General features: G+C 35.1%; 1 pseudogene across 1 annotated transcript; it reads left to right on the top strand.

Annotated features, from left to right (window-relative positions):
* Nucleotides 1-5,215: 5,215 nt before the first annotated feature.
* On the top strand, nt 5,216-6,117 carry LOC307065321 (ornithine decarboxylase-like; annotated as a pseudogene). Its single transcript has one exon. The product of its transcript is annotated as an ornithine decarboxylase-like (transcript).
* The last annotated feature ends 16,377 nt before the right edge of the window (nt 6,118-22,494 follow it).

Genomic DNA, 22,494 nt, shown 5'->3' with positions numbered 1-22,494 from the left:
TTCATTTACTATAACATGATCAATTAATTAAGGAATATGAATTGTATTTATTTCACAATTACCAGTTACAATGTGAATAAAATAGAAAGCCAGAACTTATGGGTAGTAATAAAACTTTAAGTGTTTTGTGTTTTTATAAAAATGTGTGATAAAAATGATAACAATGTAGATTTGTTCAGTGATGTGATAGGATTTAGAATTGTGTAATTGTACTATAAAAAGCAAAAAACCAAAAACTCCAGTATTGGCATTCCTATAGGAAAATATCACCATTATTTTGAGGATAAAATACGCTAAATCCCAATCTTTCTCTTCATTGGAACAATGATTTTATAAAATGATTTTCAATGTTCTGAGGTTTCTTAGGAATAAAACTATTGTCATAGCAAGAGTCTATTCTTAGCAGAACTAGCCATACTATTACAATTAGAATCATGACAATTACTTCTTAAATATTCCCTTTACATTATACTTCCACTTTATATCCCTTTACTGTTTCCTACTCTCTCCACAGGAAAAAAAAAAATTACATATAGGGCTTCCCTGGTGGCACAGTGGTTGAGAGTCTGCCTGCCGATGCAGGGGATATGGGTTCGTGCCCCCGTCTGGGAAGATCCCACATGCCGTGGAGCGGCTGGGCCCGTGAGCCATGGCTGCTGAGCCTGTGCGTCCGGAGCCTGTGCTCCAAAATGGGAGAGGCAACAACAGTGACAGGCCCACATATCGAAAAAAAAAAAAAAAAGATTACATTTAATAATAAAAATAATTAACATCTGAATAGCATTTTGACATTTTCAAAGCAGTTTTACTTATATCGCCTCATTTAATGTTAACAACAATGCTGTAAATTGATATTATTTTCATTATTTAAAGAATGTGGTGAGCCCCCGATTTCAAGATAATACTGATAGTGTCAGACACAACTTAAGCCTAGTTCTAGATATCATTTTTTCCCTGCCCTGTCACTCTGCTTAAGAATAGAGAAATAACATGTTTTAAAATAATTTTATCCAAATGACTGTTGTTTATGGTTATCTTTATTTTTCATAATCTATGAAGGCATCAATGATAAGGTGAATAAATAAATAATATCTGTTGTATCTTGTGTTACAAATATTAAATTAAAACTGAAAAGTCAGGAAATATTCCTAGTAAGAATTTTGAAAAAGTAAGTTTTAATCTGAATTAACAAACTGACATAATCCTTGACAGACTGCCTTCAGTGTAAGCAGGATTTAATTAAGGTTATTACTGGACTAGGTATTCAAATAACTGAAGACTAAGGGAACATTAATAAAGATATACAATCATATTTTCTGGATGAGTAAATCACAATATATTTATTTAGCACTGTCATGTGCAGCTATATTGGAAATGAAGCAAAAAGAAAAATATGCCCCCTGTATATATACTTACCAAAATACGTCCCCATATTTTGAGCCAAGTGGAAAATATTAATAAAAACCTCTATAAAAAAAATTGAGTATGTGTAAAGCCCTGCATTCCACAATCTGTTCACACACCATTGTCAACCTTCATAAATCCACCTAGCAGGGACCCGACCACCAAGTGGTTCAGAAACTGTGGGAAGATGGAAAACAACAGTACTTGTCATTGAACAAAAATGCACCATCATAACACAAACCAAGAAAACAAGTCTGTCTAGTTAAAATTTTGATATTTTATCATAGATTCTTACATTAATTTTTATTTTTCAAAATACTGCATTTAAGATATTTTATCTTGTTTACTGAGATTTTTGGTACACACCCTTCAATCTGGCACCTCATCTTAATCTCAACCTTGTCTCTAGGTACATTTATAAGTATCACGGAAAAAAAGATGACTGAAAAGCTGTAACTATAGATTGAAATAATCTACCTCAACAACAAAAAGTGCATGTTCTATTACACCATAGCATATTAAGCTAATGAGTTCTTATGTCACACTTCCAAATCTAAATCTTAACTTCACAACTTAAGCAACATCACAAGGATGATTACCACAGCATAGTTTGGAGAATATGTCTCTCAACTTGGAGATTATTGTTAGAAATACTATAGATACATTACAAAGAATTAACTCTATAACCATAAACCTGGCAACATTTCCATGATATAGTAGGTAACTGAGAAAAACAATCCAAAGTATATCAGTATTATGCTAATACTGTAAAATTAATGATAATAAATCATTCTGATTATACACACATCTATATAACAATGTGTGACATTTTAAAAAGTTATATTTGAAGAGAAAAAGAGGAAGAAAAGGTGGAAATAAGCCAAATTTCTAAATGACATTTTATAATAAATGTCCATACAAACAGAGCATGCATGTTATGATGTCATTTATATAAGTGTAAATGTGTTTGAATATGGTATTGAAGAGATACTTGAAATGATGGTCACAAAAATGTTAATTGTGATAACATCAAAGTTGTGGGATTTAAGGTAAACGTTTTCCAAGTAAATGTTGAACTTTTCACAATTAATATATATTATTTCTATGACCAAAAATTTTACATAGTTTATAAGATTACATAGCAGCAACTGCATTTGAGCTTCAAAAATGAATTTGAGGTCTTTGTTCAAAATGACAGACTGAGCATGAGCTGTAATTCCCTTAGTATTAAAAAATAAACACAAAATGCATAACTATATACTCTGTTGAAAAAGAAAAAGTATTTTGTGTGTGTGGTGAGGATGCAGAGCTCTTGACACTGGTTGCTCATGGGAAGCTTCTCTCAGAGAAGAATATTTAATGGTAAACAGAAGTATGAGGAAGAGCCAGCCATATATTTTTGTGACAAGAATAGTTGGGAAAGAACTGTCCAAATAGAAATAAGCACATGTGCAAAGATCAGAAATCCTGAGGGAGAAAAGAGAAGCTGACCAGAGATTTGGATAGCCAGAGAACAATGAGAAGGCTAGACTTTGGGAAGAATGGGCAGGGCCAGATCCCCCAAGGTACCTGTGGACTTGCTAAGGAGTTTAGTTTGTTTGTTTGTTTTTGAGTTTAGATGCTATTAGAAGAGCAATGGTAAATCAGTAAGAAGATTTAACTGGAGAACCAATGAACTTCAGTTTGTGCTTTGAAAAGAGTATTCCAGCAGCTATGTAAGTACCAGACTGGAAGGCAGAAGCAGTGGACACTGAGAACCTACAAAGGAGGCTATCACAGTGCCCAAGTGGGAAGTTATGGTGACTTGCTCAGAGATTGACGTCAGTGTGAAGGGGATGAAGCAGACAAAACCAAGATATATTTTGGAGTTAACCCTGAAAAGACTTACTGATATTCAGGTGTAAAAGGGATAGAAAGTATTATGTATAATGCCTACGTTTGTCACTTCAATGAATCCTCGTCTGATTTATGGAGAGAGAAGGAAATGGAAAAGAAACAGCTTTAGAGTAATTGGGAATGAGGCAGGTGGACAAAGGAAACTGAGAGTTCTAGTTTGGGTATGGTAAGTAGAAGATGCCAAAAAGATGTCTCAATACATGAATGTAGAGTTCAGAGAAAGTCATGGTTTATTTGTTTTTGTAATCTCCCAATGGCTAAAAACTAATTTTGTTTCACAAGTTCATAACATTTTACTTGGAAATTTTAACTGTAGAAAGTTCTATTTAGGAAATAAAAGTGTGGACGTAAATTCATTTATAATAATTTCATCATACATGATAGCAAAGAAATTAGGTGAATGTGCATATATAATAAACAATACTACAAAGAAAAGTCAGACGGGATTTGGTGACTTGTTCGATGGTGCTAAGGGCATTGTTTTATGATAAAGTTAGTATTACAAGCTAGAGTTGAAGAAAAGTGTATTATAGAAAGCTCTTTGTACTTTTTCCTTCCTTCTGTTGTTTATACCTATGATAAACAATATATTTACATATTTTAATACCATATTTCAGAAAAATATAAAATTTTTGTATAAAATTAAAACACATAAGGGTTTGTTCTAATAAATAACATTTGGAAATGAATTTTTTATAATACTATTTGCATAAAAATAACTTGAAATATAGAAATACTTCAAAACGACAAAAGTTAATTACCTTATTTTTTTATCCATTCATCCACCCTCTCTTTTGATTGGAGCATTTAGTCCATTTACATTTAAAGTAAATGTATAAAGTATATGTATAGCTGATATGCTTTGTTATAAAGCAGAAACTAACAGACAATTGTAAAGCAACTATATCCCAACAAAGATGTTAAAATAAATAAATAAATAAAAGGAGGAGACCACTGCAAAAATAATAAAAAATTTTTAAAAATAAAGTAAATGTTGATAGGTATGTAATTATTTACATTTTTTTACTTGTATTCTGATTATTTTTGTAGCTCTTCTCTGTTCCTTTCTGCTTCTCTTTTTATCTTCCCTTGTGATTCTATAACTTTCTTTAGTGTTATGTCTACATTTCTTTTTTCTTTATTTTTTGTATATCTGTTACATTTTTTTGTTTGTTTTGTGGTTACTATGAAGGTCATATATAACAACTTGTGTATATAGCAATCTATTTTAAGTTGATAGTGACAAATTTGAGTGCATTCTCAAAGCAACACATTTCTACAGCCCCTCCATCATTTAATGCTTTTGATGTCATATTTTACATCTTTTTATTTTGTGTGACTCAACCATTTTAGGGATAAATGATTTTACTGTGTTTGTCTTTTAACCTTCATGCTATTTTTATAGATGTTTGATCTGCTACCTTTAGTGTATGTTTGCTTTTATCGTGAGAATTTTTTCTTTCATAAGTTTCTTTTTTCCAGTTATGACCTTTTCTTTTCTATTTAAAGAAGTCCCTTTAAGGTCAATCCCCTCAGCGTCCACCACCACGACCCCTCTGCCAGCACTCCAGCACCACCGTGGGCTGGCAATCCTCTATGGGAGGGGGCAAAGTGGCCAGTGTCTGGATGGGTACCTGACGGGGACAATGGGGACAGCAGAGGGGCAGCCTGTGGTCCTGCATACTGGAAAGTGACATCTCCATGGGACCAGCCTGTAGTATCCATGCATTCTAAAGTGGAGAGCAAATTCTGTGTTTATCAGAACACTTCCACTGCTGTACTGAGGGCACATGCATTTTCAGTGGGACTTGAAATTACTGGAGAACTGCTTTTGGTAAAAAGCTGGCAACAATTTCTTTAATATCCATGTCTTAATTTTCTGTTTTGTTGTGTTTTAGAAAGACATCAAGAAACTATGAACAACTTTGGTAATGAACAGTTTGACTGCCATTTCCTGAATAAAGGCTTTACTGCAAGGACATTCTGGACCAAAAAAAAAAAAAAATTAATGAAATTTCTTGTTCTGATGATAAGGCTGCCTTCTATGTTGTAGACCTGGGAGATATTCTAAAGATATAACTGAGATGGTTAAAAGCTCTTCCTCTGGTCATCCCCTTTTATGCAGTCAAATGCAATGATAGCAGAACCACAGTGAAGACCTTAGCTTCCATCAGAACAGGATTTGACTGTGTCTGCAGACCGAAATACAATTGGTGCAGAGTCTCATGGTGCCTCCAGAGACATGCGAATTCTTGTAAACAAGTGTCTCAGATTAAGTATGTTGCCGATAATGGAATCCAGATGATGACTTTTGATACTGAAGTTGAGTTGATGAAAGTTGCCAGGGCACATCCAAAGGCAAAGTTGGTTTTGTGTGTTGCCACTGATGATTCCAAAGCAGTCTGTCACCTCAGTGTGAAATTTGGCACCAGAGTCAAAACCAGCAGGCTTCTTTTGGAATGGGCAAAAGAGCTAAATATTGACGTCATTGGTGTCAGCTTCCACATGGAAAATGCCTGTACTGATCCTGAGACTTTCATGCAGGCCGTCTCTGATGCCTACTGTGTCTTTGATATGGTAGCTGAGGTTTATTTCCACATGTATTTGCCTGATGTTGGTGGTAGCTTTCTCGGATCTGAGGATGTTGTGTTTGAGCTGATTCCTTCAGGCATGCTGCTGGGTGGGGTTGGCTACAAAGCCCAGCCTCAACTACTGCTATTTTGCTGGTCGGAGGGACTAGCCCCGAGCCAGCTGTCTACGAGGCCTGGCTGTAACTGCTGCAGCTGTACTGATAATGCAGGGCTGGCCCCTGAATGACTGGCTGCAAGACCTGATGACATTTGTCACAGGAACACTGGTGTGGGGGGCTGGCCAGGGTGGGAGCTACTTTGGAGGGAGACCAGTGCTGGCAGAGGCTGCCCACCAGGTGTAGCAAGGCTGGATCCCTGGAGCAAGAGCCACGTTGAAGAGGCACTAGTCGTAACCAGGGTGGCCTGCTGGGTGGGGGGGAGGGGGAGTCACTTAGGAGGGGCTGGCCAGGGTGGATGGTTTGGGTGGGGGAGTCCTCAGGGGAATACCAGGACCGAGCACATGGTGTTAGGCTGATGAAGAGTGAGAGAAATGGTACCCACCAGCACCAGGCCAGCTAGGCAGATGGACTGTTCCAAAAAAATGGAGGCTGCCAGCATTTTTGTCCATGGAGAAAGTCCCACCAGATCCCTGCCCTTCTGGCACACTCCCTAAAATTAGCAAATGAATCTCCTTCTTATATGACCTGGATGTTTTTACAAGCCGTTGCCCCTGTGCTGGGACTTGGAGTAAGTAAGTTTGTGTATAAGCCCTTCCAGAGTAGAGTCTTGGCTTCCCACAACCCTCAGGCTCCCCCAAATATAAGCCCCATATTTTTCAAAGGCAGAAGTATGGGGTCTCATCTTCCAGTGCAAGTCTCCCCTGGTAGGGAGCTCAACATGGGGCTAGACCCCTTGATCTTCGGGGGACCTCTGCAGGTCCTTAATTGTAGGAAATCTGTCTTGCTAGTCTTCAGGTTGTTCTCAGAGACAGTTGTTCTATATGTAGTTGTAGTTTCCATGTGTCCTTGGGATGACATGAGCTCAGGATCTTCCTACTCCACCATTTTGATCCAGACACTCTAGTATCTCATTTTTTAAATTTCTCTTTTTTATCAGTAGTTAGGTTAACCTTTTTTATAATGTATTTATTAGCCCATGAATTTTTAATTGTGAATGTACTTGTGAATCAGTGTTGATTTTTCTTTTTTTTTAACTTTTGATCCCCTTCACTAATTTCTCCCACCCCCAACCCTTGCCTCCAGCAACCACCAATCTGTAGTCTTTATCTATGAGCTTGGATTTTTATTTTGTTTTGTTATCTTTTTATTCCATGTATAAGATAGATCAGATGGTATTTGTCTTTCTCTGTCTGACTTATTTCACTTAGCACACTATTCTCTTGAGCCCAAAGCATAGAGAAGAGTTCCCTTGTTGTTGTCTGTGTTGGGCGTATATATGGGTTTTTTTTTTTTGACCTATTAAAAATATAGGCACTCACTTTTATTTAAAAGTACTATTATGTCATTAGTTAGAATAAGGGTATCCTAGTGCAGTGCCTTGATCACAGGAGGCTCCAATAGCCAGAAGTAAGTGCATAAGTAATTTGGGAAGCAAAAATACAGAACTAAGAACCAGTGGCCTTGGCACAACCATGATGCTTTGAAGAAATGGACCAACTGCCTTGGGTTACTTGCAGAGGTACTCTTCAGATGTCATTAGAAACTGTTTCCAGGAGGACAACTTCCACACTATGGCAGATGAAAAAGATAGTCACCTGGCATCACAACCTCAAAAGGCATGACAGAAATTTGTCACATACCCAAGAAGAAGGCAGACATAGAAGTGAGAAGTCCTTCAACTACCATCCTACTCCTACCTCACAAAGCCACAAGGACAGAAGATCCACAGCCAAGAGCCCTGCCCCCCCTGCACCATGCTGCATTTCATCAACTGAGACTGCTTTAATTTCACTTCCTGTAGAGACTAGAAGAATAATTTCTGAATCAGTACATTTTTATATTTTCCATGAATATTTATAGAACTTATATGACTTTTTTTTTTTTTAATGTACAGCTTTGGGACTAAACTAAAAAATATTCTTCTGCTTCATTTAAATCAACAAAGGCCACTTGTGCTTATAAGATATAGTTTGAAAGATCATGCACTGGAAAGGATTTTGGCAAGTATGGATAAAACCTGATTCTATACTTATTTGGAATTCAGCACTAACCTTTCATAATCTAAAGCAAATAAACATCTATTGAAGTACAAGTAAAATGATACACTCAGTTTCTACTGTAAAACTTAGAGTTTGGCAGCTCGTTAACTACAAAGGAAAAAAGATTACTAGAAGCTTTTGAAATAATTGAAAGGAGTAATGGATGCCATAAGCCTCCTCAAATTGTGTAAAAGATTTATAGTTTGATCCTGCCAAATGATAACTGGCACTCTATTAAACTGCGTGAAAAATGAGATATGTTATTTTCTGCATAATGTAACTTGCATAACAATGAAAAGTGTTTGCTAAGGAATGCTTCTGCTTTAGTTCTTGTTCACTCTCTTTAACTCCAGAAAGTGTGTTTAATGTAAACCCTTGGATTGATATTATGCTGACAATCTTCATGTAGTACTATGAACTGATTAGACTAAGCACAAGACTCAGAGTAAAATGTATTTAAATACAGTACCAGAGTATTCATTACTTTGCTGCATGACTGCAGACAGCTCTGTCTTTGGACAGACCCCCAACTCTCCAATTTATCTTGATAATTAACATAACTTGCTATTGAGCATAAACTTCATTGGATAAAAATCAAGCTCTCATTACAGTTTCCCATGATATCTTTGACAACACCACACAGTGATGGTAATTTTGATATATAATATAATCCATTTTACCAAAAACATTTATTGAGGGTTCCACATGTGTCTAGAGCCATTCTAAGAGCTTTACTCATTTAATCTTCTCATGAACCTAAAGACGAGATCCTATTATGAACCCCTCTTTGGAAAAGAGGAAATTGAGCCAGAGAGATGTTATGTAACTTTTCCAAAGTCAAAGCTGGTAAAGTGTGAAATCTATATTTTATGCCAGGCAGTTTGACTGAAGAGAGATCAAATCAAGGCCAAATGGATAGTACTCTAGGCACACTCTGTTCATCTTTTGAGGATCAGACTCTGTCCTCAGTACTTTGCACACAATAACTCATTACATTTAGTAATGAAAATAAAAACAAAAATAAACAAATGGGACATAATTAAACTTAAAAGCTTTTGCACAGCAAAGGAAACCATAAACAAGATGAAAAGACAACACTCAGAATGGGAGAAAATATTTGCCAGTGAAGCAACAGACAAAGGATTAATCTACAAAATATACAAACAGCTCATGGAGTTCAATATCAATAAAACAACCCAATTAATAAATGGGCAGAAGACCTAAATAGACATCTCTCCAAGGAGGACATACAGATGGCCAAGGGTCACAAGAAAGGATGCTCAACATCACTGATTATTAGAGAAATGCAAATCAAAACTACAATGAGGTAGCGCCTCACACTGGTCAGAATGGCCATCATCAAAATATCTACAAACAGTAAATGCTGGAGAGGGTGTGAAGAAAAGGGAGCCCTCTTGCACTGTTGGTGAGAATGTAAATTGATACAGCCACTATGGAAAACAGTATGGAGGTTCCTTAAAAAACTAAAAATAGAACTACCATATGACCCAGCAATCCAACTACTAGTCATATACTCTGAGAAAACCATAATTCAAAGGACACATGTACCCCAATACTCATTGCAGCACTTTTTACAATAGCCAAGACATGGAAACAACCTAAATGTCCATCAACAGATGAACAGATAAAGAAGATGTGGTACCTATATACAATGGAATATTACTCAGCCATAAAAAGGAACAAAATTGGGTCATTTGTAGAGATGTGGTTAGACCTAGAGTCTGTCATACAGAGTGAAGTAAGCCAGAAAGAGGAAAAACAAATATTGTGTATTAACACATATATGTGGAATCTAGAAAAATGGTACAGATGAACCTATTTGCAAGGCAGGAATAGATTCACAGACGTAGAGGAAGGACATGTGGACATGGCGGGGGAGGAGAGGGTTGGACAAACTGAGAGATTAAGATTGATATATATACACTACCATATGTAAAATAGGTAGCTAGTGGGAACATGCTATAAAACACAGGAAGCTTAGCTCAGTGTTCTGTGACAATCTAGATGGGTGAGGTAGGGGGGTGGGAGGGAGGTTCAAGAGGAAGGGAATATATGTATACATATAGCTGACTCACTTCATTGTACAGCAGAAACTAACAAAACATTGTAAAGCAATTATACTCCATTAAAGAAAAGTTTAAAAAAAACCTATTACACAGAATTAACCCAATTTCAGAATTTAAAAAACAAAAAATTATCAGATGTTTAGTAACTTGCTTATAATCATATTATGCAATAATTAGCGAATCCTGAATTCATCTGCCTGATTCAAAAGCCCATGCTATTGACAGGGAGAGTGTACAGCCAGCTTCAGTTTACTCCAACTTTATGAGATGTATTAAATAGAGAAATCACAGCTATTTACACAAGTCAAACTATTTTTTTCTTTCTTTTTTTTTTTTTTGTTTTGGATATCAAAAATCAAATAGACTGCACAGTAAAAGGAAAAATAAACAAATGTGCTAGGAATGAAAATATATCAGTTATACAGACTCTAAAATTACAACCAAACCCTCAGGGTGTTGAAATCCCTCTGGCCCGCCTGAGCTTGTTTAAGAGGAATACTGGTCCTGGGAGTCCATTCAAGCCTCCAGGCAAAGCTCCCTGTGTATAGGCACTTCAAAAAGGAGATGGGGAAGGACAAGAGAAGAACATCAATTTTTTTTTTATGTCAGCCAAAGCACTGTCTACTGCATGCTGCAGAATGCAAAATAAATCAACTGTATCTCTATATGTAGTCAGTTATCAAATATTCCAGGTAACAGTGCAGTCATAATGTGGGGTACCAATGTATCTCTTAACTTTGGCCAAAATGGTCACCTTATCACTGTTACTTTTGGCCTGCATTTTGCAATTACAGCTGACATCAAGTCACCAACTGGTGTTAAGGTTTTTTTTCCATGTTGTTTCCCACTAGGTAAGCTCCATATTTATTTTTCTATTTTCAGATTTTTTGGAATGTATATATATGTACACAGAAAAGAATTCTTTTTGCATAAATTATTCAAAGTCAGCCAGACAGACCAATAATAAAAAAGCTGATTAGAAAAAAAGACTATTGTTAATCAACTTTAAAGTTCAGAAAGCAAATGGTGCATAAACAATTGCTGATAACTCTGCAACATTAACTTGCTTTTTGGAGTAGATTGTTTTTTAAGATAGTGTTCATCTGCTGGTACATCTGCCATTAAAGCTCATGGATACAGAGGCTTTCTCTAAGCTTTACTATCCAAATAACTCCCCCTATGCCAGGGGTCACAAACTCATTTAGCTCTGTACCTTAGACTTCAAAGTAAGTGATTTTCATCAAATTCTAGATCTTGGACCACTTCCTTCCCCCAAATGCACATAGAAAATAAGTATATTCTTCCTCTTTTTCGTACTTCCTGACTAGAATTCAAGCAGGGAACTGCGTTTCTGACTCATAATTGCTATAGCAGTATTCTTCTGAATTTTACCTTTGATAGAGAAACAAAAAGAGAATGACAGCACCATGATTTTCTATTCTTTATTCCCATAACAGACTGAAAAACCCCAACCCCGATTAAAATTAAATTTGTCAAAAGGCATTACACAGCAACATTCTTTGAATATATACCCCTGCAAAAAATAATTTCAATAGCAAACCACAAAGACATATCTATGTGTCTGATTTCAAGTGTATTTTATCAGATACATTTAAACTATCATTGGAATAATTATGAAGCAAACAAATTATTAGTTGCAAAACAAGTGAGAACTTTTCAGTTTCATTTGTAAAATAATGGTAATATTATTCACCTTAAAGAGCTATCATGAAGATTAAATGAGACATTGTGTGCAAAGTATTTAACATAGTGCTGGTACACACTGGGCACATAATAAGTGTTAAGTATTGATACTGAGTAGGACTGTTACCCACACAATCTACTTAAGAGTGATTGACACTATGACTTCAAGTACCACTAAATATGAACAGCTTCCACGTGTGCATTTCTAGACTACAAATATCTCTGAACTTCAGAAAAATATATATGTAACAACTGTCCCTCTCTACTTGGATGTTTCTAAATCATGAGCAGCTCAGTGTGCTGGAAATAGAGCTTTACATTTCATCAAACCAAACATAATTCACCTCCATTCAAAAATCTGTGAGTTGTCCTAGATTTTCTCTCTTTTACATCACACACCTAATGTCTCCTAGTTCTGTTGATTGAACTTTCTAAATATATTCCATGTCTATATCTCCTTATCCATATTACCACTGCCATTGGTGTAGTTCAAGATCTGATCATTTCTTGCCTGGATTCTTGCCATCCTTTTTAATTGTTTTTTCAGCTTCCATGTGTGCCCCCTTCAGCATATCTTCTACACTGCCAGTAAAGCTGCCAAATGTAAATCTGACCATGTTACTCACTGGTAAAATACTTCAGTGACTCCCAATTACCTACAGAATAGAGATCAAATTGTTGAATGTCTGGATCTCTTGGAAGACAATAAATATCACCTTCTTACCTGCCAAATTGGAAAGGTAGTAAGAAATAAAATAAAAAAATGAGAAATATGTAACTAAAGCACCTCATTTATTACTGAGGAAGCTACAATGAATATATAGTTTATACTTGCAGTCAAGTGTGTCTCTTAACCTTGAATCCTATAATCAGAACATTTACCCTTCTAGCCCCAGGCAGATCTAAACTAGAGCAAGTCTTCCTACCCTGGAGAAGGTGCTCCCTGCTGGCAGTACACTTCAAGAGAAGAATGGTTTACCCTAGGAGTTTTACAATTTCAGATCTTATGTTTAAGTCTTTAATCCATTTTGAGTTGATTTTTGTGTATGATTTAATATAAATATACAATTTCATTCTTTTGGATGTGGATATCCAGTTTTCCCAACACTATATGTTGAAGAGACTATTTGAGTATTCTTCGTTCCCTTGTTGACTGGTGATGTACACCTGAGTTTATTTTTCGGCTGTCTATTCTGTTGCATTGATCTATATGTCTGTCTTTATGCCAGATATTAGTCTCGGCAATGACTTCTTGGATATGACACCAAAAGCATAGGTAACAAATACAAAAAAAATAGATTAGTGGGACTGCATCAAATCAAAAAGCTTCTACAAAGCAAAGAATGATGAACACAATAAAAAGGCAACCTATGGAATGCGAGAAAATATTTGCAAACTATATATCTGAGAAAAGGTTAATATCCAAAACACACGAGGAACTCCTCCAACTTAATAGTAAAAAACATAAGTGACACAATTTTTAAAAATGGGCAGAGGACTTTCTCAAAGAAGATATACAAATGGTCAACAGTCACATGAAAAGATACTCAACATGACTAATCATCAGAGAAATGTAAATCAAAACCACAATGAGATATTACCTCACACTTGTTAGGATGGCTGTTACCAACAAAACAAAACAAAACAACAACAACAACAAAAGAAATGACAAGTGTTGATGAGGATGTAGAGAAATTGTGCACTGTTGGTGGACATTTAAATGGTGCAGTCACTATGGAAAACAGTATGGAGTTTCCCCAAAAGATTAAAAATAGTAATACCATAGGATCCAGCAATCCTAATTATGGGTATTTATCCAAAACAAATGAAATAACTGTCTCAAAGAGATATCTGCATTCCCATGTTTCCAACATTATTCCCTGTAGCCAAGATGTGGAAGCAACCTATTATCCATCAATGGGTGAATGAATAAAGAAAATGTAGTATACATATCAAATGAAAATACATAATATATATATATATATATATATATATATATATATATATATATATATGCCCTGAAAAAAGGAAGAAATACTGCCATATTTGGCAGTATGGATTAATCTTGAGGACATTATGCTAAGTGAAATAAACCACTCATTGAAGGACATACTGCATGATACCACTTATATGAGGTATCTAAAATAGTCAAACACATAAAAACAGAGTAGAATGGTGGTTTCTCAGGGCCGAGGGGGGGGGGAATGGGGAGTTGGTTTTCAATAGGTATAAAATTTCAGTTATGCAAGATAATTAGCTTTTAGATATCTGCTGTATAGCATTGATTCTATAGTTGACAACCCTGTGTTTTGCACTTAAAAATTGTAAAGAAAATAGATCTTTACCACAGTGAAAAATCTTATGACAGTGAAAAAAAATTAAGTTTAAAAAGAGGAGGAATTGTGAAGATATGCCAATACTTCCATTTAAATATATCTAAATTTACCTCTCAAAGAGGTGGTTCCACACAACCTCCTTAGAGTAGAGTGAGTTAGTAAGGCTGGGTATGTCACCCGGTGGAGCTCCTGTCACTTGGAAGAAGAATCCGGTATGCTCTTCCTTAACAAGGAGTCTGGCAGACCAAGGCCTTTTTGATCTGGCCTCTAGCAGCTACTCCTATAGCCTCATCCTCTGATACTCCCTGTCACTCAGTGTAGGTTCTGCTATAAATTTCAAAGTGTGTTTCATAGATTGTTAAAAGGTTATAAAACAGGGCTTCCCTGGTGGCGCAGTGGTTGAGAGTCCACCTGCCAATGTAGGGGACAAGGGTTCATGCCCCGGTCCGGGAAGATCCCCCACGCCGTGGAGAGGCTGGGCCCGTGAGCCATGGCCACTGAGCCTGTGCATCTGGAGCCTGTGCTCCACAACAGGAGAGGCTTCAACAGTGAGAGGCCCACGTACTGCAAACAAAAAGAAAACAACAAAACAAAACAAACAAACAAAAAAGTTAGAATCAAAAAAAAAAAAGGATGGTAATAGAAGAAATTCTGTGATCAAGAAATTTTGCAAAGTGCTGGATCAGATAAAGAGCTTTCTTCACTGTAGGTATTTTCAGAACCTTTAATATGCTAATGGGTATTGTGACTTTCCAAGAAGGGGATAGACAATACATGTGTTACCAGATCATCTTACAGAATGTTTTCTGAGGCATACTTTGGAAAATGCTACTGTAGTAAAAACATTTGACTCACAGTTCTGAATATATCTTGTTCTCTCATGTCTCTAAACCACTGGACATGATGTCCCCACTGCTTCTGCTCCTTAACCAACTCCCCACAGCTCTTTAAGACTAGATCCAAGAATCACCTCTTTAACCTGTTTCAGTTCTTAGACTTTCCTCCTTATTTTCCTACTTATGTATTTCTTTAGAGCTTCAGGCTCTTACAGTCATATGAATTTTCACTTTGTATTACTGTTGGTTTCATTTGATTTTCCATCTTACCAAATTGAAGATACTGGAGTGTAGAAAATATTTTATCTTTGTATCTTAAAATGTTAGGCATTTGATAAACCACTGTAGAAAGAAGAATGCACTTGGACTTGGGTGTCAGTTCTAATTTAACATGATGCTCTGTGCCTGCTACCTGCTTGATTCCCAACCCTTGTCTCAACCCCCTGCCCAGTGCCAAATTCCAGTCACCCTGAACTTAATTCTGCTCAGCCCTGTTTCTTTTCTCTCTGGCTTTCCCATATACTGTTCTCTCTTTCTAGAACCCCTTAAATCTTCTGTCCACTGAACCCCTTATTTATTTTTCATGCATTTTAGTCCTTCTAAGATCTCCCAATATGAGATAAGATGTTCTTGTACAGGTCTCAAAGTACAGTATATCTATCTCTAACATATGTTATTGCAATTGCTTATTTAATTGTATATTCTATGTAAATGCAGGGACCATGTCTATCTTGCTCACTAATCTGTCTCCATTGCCTAGCACAGCATCTGATACATTGTAGGTGAGCAACAACTAGTCATTAAGTGAATGAACAATTAGTTATGCTTCTCACCCAGGCTCCACACAATAGTCAGAAATGTTATGACATTTATTTCATCAATGTCCCACTACACTGTCTGTTCTTAGGTAAGGTGATAGGTGCATATTTTACTTTTCTTTTTTCTTATTCCCAATGCGTCTGTCCATAATTTGTCACCTGCATACTGGGATATGACTTACAAATCAGTCCCTACTTCTTCTATGTCATGCCGCAGTCTTTCTCTACAAATTATAGTTTAAAGTTCCCTCAGGTTAACTAGAGCATACAAAAGGCTGAGAAACTCTTCAACAGCTTGTTTCCACTGATGTTAAAATAGTAGGTCACACTATATCCAGAAAATTCATGTGGAAATGGCAGTCTGATATATTTCTTCAGAGAGCAAAACAATTACAGACAAGGAATTTTCTTTCCCAAGAGACTAGTAAAATGCTTTCCCTATGTCACCTTCCAATATTTTATGTTGTGATGAGTGACTACACCTTTTCTATCCAATTAGACAGACCTTCAACAAGCTGAATAGTAAATAGCTAACCAGTCAAGTTAGAAACATACATGAGCATATAACCCTGAACCACTGTTTTTCAAAATTGGCCACATATAAGAATACTATGGAATACCTTCCTCAATAAATGTGAAGGGAATCCTATTAATATATTTATTATCCTTTTATCCAGTGTTTATTGTAAATCGTTTTGATATTATTTTAAATGAGGAACACGGTTAGGTTAAAAACCTTAAAGGGGATAAAACTAATAGGACACAATTTCCTGAAACCACAATGGTTCCCACAAAGCAAAAATATACTGCTTTAGTTAAACTTGAGACCTTATTTTTTATTATATGTTTATTAATGAAAATTTGTGAAATAAAATTCATCTGAAAACCCACTATAGAAATGTTAGAACCATGTGGGGCTGGAATTATGTGTACATATTTGGAATACATAGCAAATAGATGATTTAGTATGGAGGTGGTTGAGAGCTATCAAACTGGAGCTTTCTTGACAAGGAATATAGGATTAGTTCTATACAAAATAGTGAATTAAGTGAAATTTTTATTATCCTAATTTCCAAAATGTCTCCTTAGCCTTCTTCTTTAACTAAGCCTTAATAATTCCTTCCTTCTGTAATTACACTTATATCTCCACCCACCCATGCCATGGCCAACTCCAGATTCTCCCCACATCGATTCACCCTGCATATAACTCACAGATTTTATTTTTCAAAATAAATGCTATGGTGGTAGTCTTCACATTAAACACATTTAAATCCGCTATTGTCAACTCTTTGATATACATACTAGGTCTTTGATATTCTAACCTTGACTTCTCTAACCTAAGTTTTCAGAGTTTAAATAAGACAAAGAAAATGAACTCACTGAAGCTCTAGAAATAGTTATTGTAATAATAACTATTATTATGATGATGATGTTAGATAAATCTTTAATTTTTTTAAATTCCAATTATTAAAGTGAAAATAATATGATGTTGGATGAAAATTTACAATGTACAAAAAGATATATAGAATATGGCCCACACTCTCCCAACCAAAGTTAACCACTATTAATATGTTGTAACACAGCTTTCCACAATCTGTTTTTCATACGCACTTATGTAGTCTAAATTAACAAAGGTATTTAATTTAAAAGGGGCAGAAACACATTTATGATAATTTAAACAATGAGAGTGTATGGGGCACAGAAATATATATGAAAAGTACATGATAAACAGTAATTTGTGTATTTCCGCACCTCATAATGGTTCCCTCGTACTTGGTAATTACCAATATAAGGGTCCTCCAATGTGGCTAGGGGACCATGCATTGGGCATATGTGACTGTGATAGGTAGAGACTGTATATTTCCTTTCCTTGATTTTAATTTTCTTTATGGCACTTAACACCATTACCATGTTCTCAATGTTTGTGTCCCCCCAAATTTCACATGTTGGAGTTCTAACTCCCAATGTGATGGTGTCAGAAGATGAGGCCTTTGGGAGGTGCCTAAGTCATGAGGATGGAGCCATACTACACTTTTTTTGCAGCTTTATTGAAGTATGATTAAAAATAAAAATTGCATATATTTAAGGTGTACAGTAGGATGTTTGGATATATGTATATAGGGTGAAATGATTTCCTCAATCAAGCTAATTAAAATATCCATTACCTCACATAGTTACCATATTTTTGTGTGTGTTGTGAGAAAACTTGATATCTACCTCTTAGTAAATTTCAAATATGTGATAAATTATTAACTACAGTCACCATGTTATACTTTGGTCCCCCAAGAACATGTTTATCTTATAACTAAAAATTTGTACCCTCTGACCAACATCTCATTTCCACCACCAGCCCAGCCCCCAACCCCTGATAAACACCATTCTAGTCTCTGTTATGAGTTTAACTATTTTAGATTCCACACATAATGGAGATAATGCAGTATTTATCTTTCTGTGTTTGGCCATCTCACTTAGCCTAATGTTCTCTAAGTTCATCCATGTTGTCACATATGGCAGGATTTTTCTACTTTTTAAGACTGAATAATATTCTACTAGGTATATATACTACATTTTCTTTATACTCACCTGTTGACGAACTCTTTGGTTGTTTCCATATCTTGGCTATTATGAATAATGATTCAAAGAATGTGAGAGTTTCAGATATCTCTTTAAGATACTTGTTTTATTTCCTATGGATATATACCCAGCATGGGTTCGCTGGATCATACTGTAGTTCTATTTTAATTTTTGAGGAACTTCCATACTGTTTTCTATAAAGGTTGTACCAGTTTACATTCCTACCAACAGTGTCCAATGTTCCTTTTTCTCTATGTCTTCATCAATCTTTTTGTTTTTTTTCCATTTTGTTTTAAATGAAAGTCATCCTAAGAGGAATGAGGTAACATCTCATTGTTGTTTTGATTTGAATTTCCCTGACGATTAGTGATGTTAAACATATTTCATATACCTGCTGACCATTTGTATCGCTTCTGTGGAAAAAATGTCAGTTCACGTTCTTTGAACATTTCTTTTCGGGGTACTTTTTATATTGAGTTGTATGATATATCAGATATTACATACATACATATATATATATATATAGCATTAACCCCTTATTAGATATATGGTTTGAAAATATTTTCTTCCATTCCATAAGTTGCCTTTTCCTTTTGTTGATTGTTTCCTTTGCTGTGCAGAAACTTTTTAGTTTGATATAGTCCCATTTCTCTATTTTTCTTTTGTTCCTTTTGCTTTTTGGTGTCATATCCAAAAAATCTTTCCCAAGACCATACAAAGCAGCATTTCTACTATGCCTTTTTATAGAAGTTTTATAGTTCAGGTCTTATGTTTAAGTCTTTAATACATTTCTAGTTCACTTTATGTATGGTGTAAGATATAGGTCCAGGTTCTGTCTTTTTCTTGTCATTATCAAGTTTTCCCTATATTGTGTATTGAAGAGACTATCCTTTCCCAATTGTATATTCTTGGCTCCCTTGTCAAGTATTAGCTTACTGTATATACACATAGATTTATTACGGGGCTGTCAATTGGGTTCCATTCGTCTAATTATTTTTATGCAAGTACCACACCATTTTGATCATTATAGATGTTAAATATAGATTGAAATCAGAAAGTGTGAGTCCTCCAGTTTTCTTGTTCAGGGTTACTTTTGTTATTCAGGGTCTGGTGTTGTTCCAAGCAAATTAAAAAAAAAATCTATTTCTGTGAAAAATGCCATGGAAATTTTAATAGGAATTGCATTGAATCTACAGATCGCTTTTGATAGTATGGGTATTTTAACAATACTAATTAATCCCCTCCTTGATTCAATTCATTCCCAAGTATTTTATTATTTTTGATGTAATTGTAAATGGGATTGTTTTCATTATTTCCTTTTCAGATAGCTCTTTGTTAGTGTATAGAAACACAACCAATTTAGGGGGGTTGATTTTGTATCTTACAACTTTACTGAATTTGCTCATTAGGTCTATCATTTGTGTGTTCGTGTGTGTGTGTGAAATCTTTAGGATTTTCTTTGTATAAGATTATATTCAGCAGATACTGCTTTACTTTTTTCTTTCCAACTTGAATCCCTTTTATATCTTTTTCTTGCCCAATTGCTCTTGTTAAAACATCCAGTATTGTTAATAGGAGGGGTCAGAGGGACATCCTTGTCTTGTTCCTGATCTTAGCTAAAAATCTTCCAGTTTTTTACTGTTGAGTATGGTAGTAGTTGTGGGCTTTCCTTATATAATCTCTATTATAGAAGGTATGTTCCTTCTATATGCACCTTGTAGAGAGTTTTTATGTTGAATTTTGTCAAATATTTTTTTCATAATCTATTGAGATACTCATATTTTTATCCTTCATTTTGTTAATGTGGGGTGTCACGTTAATTGATTCCCCATCCCTGCATCACACTTGATTATGTTGCATGATCCTTTTAGTGTGCTGTCAAATTCAGTTCAGTAGTACTTTGTTAAGGATTTTTGTGTCTGTATATATCAGAAATACTGGCCTGTAGTATTCTTGGTTTGTGGCATCCTATCTAGCTTTGTTATCAGGTAATTCTGGTTGTACAAAATGAGTTTGAGAGTGTATCCTCCTCTTCCGTTTTTTGAAAGAGTTTGAGAAGTATTGGTGTTAATTCTGCATTAAAGTTTTGTTGGAATTCACCAGAGAAATCATCTGGCTCTAGACTTTTCTTTTTGGGAGGTTTCTCATTACTGACTCAGTCTCCTTACTCACTATTGGTCTGTACAGATTTTCTATTTAATCCTGATTCAGGCTTGTTAGATTGTACGTTTCTAGAAATGTATACATTTCTATTAGGTTATCCAATTTTTTGGTGTATAATTGTTCACAGTAGTAACTTATGATTCACTGTATTGTGATATCAGTTGTAATGTTCTTTGTCACATTCCTGAATTTGAGACATCTATCTTTTTGTCTTAGTCTACCTAAAGGTTTGTCATTTGATCATCTTTTCAAAAAAACAACTCTTAGCTTCATAGATTTATTGTATTTTTTTTTCTAGTCTCTATTTCATTTATTTCTGCTCTGATTTTTATTTCCTTCCTTCTACTTTCTTTGGGTCTAGTTATTTTTCTAGTTCCTTTAGAAGTAAAATTAGGGTATTTGAGATCTTTCCTTTTTCTTACTGAAATTTTTTATTATAAACTTGTGTCTTAGTACTGCTTTTGTGCATCCCATATGTTTTGGTATGTTGTGTTTCCATTTCTGTTTGTCTCAAGATATCTTTTAAGTTCTCTTTTGATTTCTTCTTTGATCCATTGGCCTTTACTAGTATGTTTTGTTTTCTTTTCTTTTCTTTTCTATTTGTTATAATTAACATACAATATTATATTAGTTTCAGGTGAACAACAGTGATTGAATATTTTTGTGTATTATGAAATGATCAAAGCAATAAGACCAGTTACCATACTGCAATATATAAAATTATTACAATATTATTGACTCCATTCCTTAAGTGTACAGTACATCCTCCTGACTTATTTTATAGCAGAAAGTTTATACCTCATAATCCATTCACCTACTTTGTCTGCCCCTCTACAACTCTCCTCTCTGGCAACCACCAGTTTATTCTCTATAACTATGAGTTTGTTTCTGTTTGGTTTGGTTTGGCTGGTAGGTTTGGGTTTTTAGATTCCACATATTAGTGAAATAATATGGGATTTGTTTTTTCTCTGTCTGATTTATTTCATTTAGCCTAATACCTTCTAGGTCCATCCATGTTGCCGCAAATGCCTGAGTAATATTCCATTGTATATATATATATCACATTTTCTTTATTCACTGTTTTGCTTTCCATATGCCTGGAGAATTTGGAGTATTCCGCCCCCCTTCACTTTAAGCCAATGTGTTCTTGAAATTTAAATGAATCTCTTGTAGGTAGCATATAGTTTTTTGTTTGTTTGTTTTAAATTCATTCATTCAATGTCTTGTGATTGGAGAACGTAGTCCATTTACATTTAAAGAATTATTGCTAGGTAAGCTCTTTTATTGTCTTTTTGTTAATTTTTTTAGGTCATTTGTTTCTTTCTCTCTTGCTGTTTTCCCTTGTGATTTGATGATTTTCTATAATGACATACTTCAATTCCTTTATTTTTATCTTTTGTGTGTCTGCTATAGGTTTTTGGTTTGTGGTTAACATGACACTTTCATAAATGTCTTGTAGTTGTAACAGTCTATTTTAAGCTGATAATAACAACCTCAATTGCATATGAAACTATTTTACTTCTGCTCTATTTTGTTTATGATGGCACAATTTAACATCTTTTAAATTGCATATTCATTAACAAGTTATTATAACTGTACTTTTTTCTTTTCAAGTCTATACTAGTATTAAATGTGATTTACACACCACCATTACGTTAAAAGAGTATGTTGAATTTGACTATATACTTGCCTTTACCAGTGAGTTTTGTACTTTTGTTTTCTTGTTACTAAATTAGCTTCATTTCAGTTTCATTTCTCCCTTTTGAATTTCTTTTAAAGCAGGACTAGTGATGGTGAACTCCCTCAGCGCTTTTTCATCTGAGAAAGTCTTTATCTCTCCATTTCTGAAGGGCAACTTTGCCAGCTAAAATATTCTTGCTTGACTTTT

This window comes from Hyperoodon ampullatus (assembly GCF_949752795.1).
Source record: "Hyperoodon ampullatus genome assembly, chromosome: 17".
NCBI lineage: Eukaryota > Metazoa > Chordata > Mammalia > Artiodactyla > Ziphiidae > Hyperoodon > Hyperoodon ampullatus.
The sequence above is the reverse complement of the archived record's forward strand: the minus strand, read 5'-3'. Positions and strand labels throughout refer to the sequence as shown.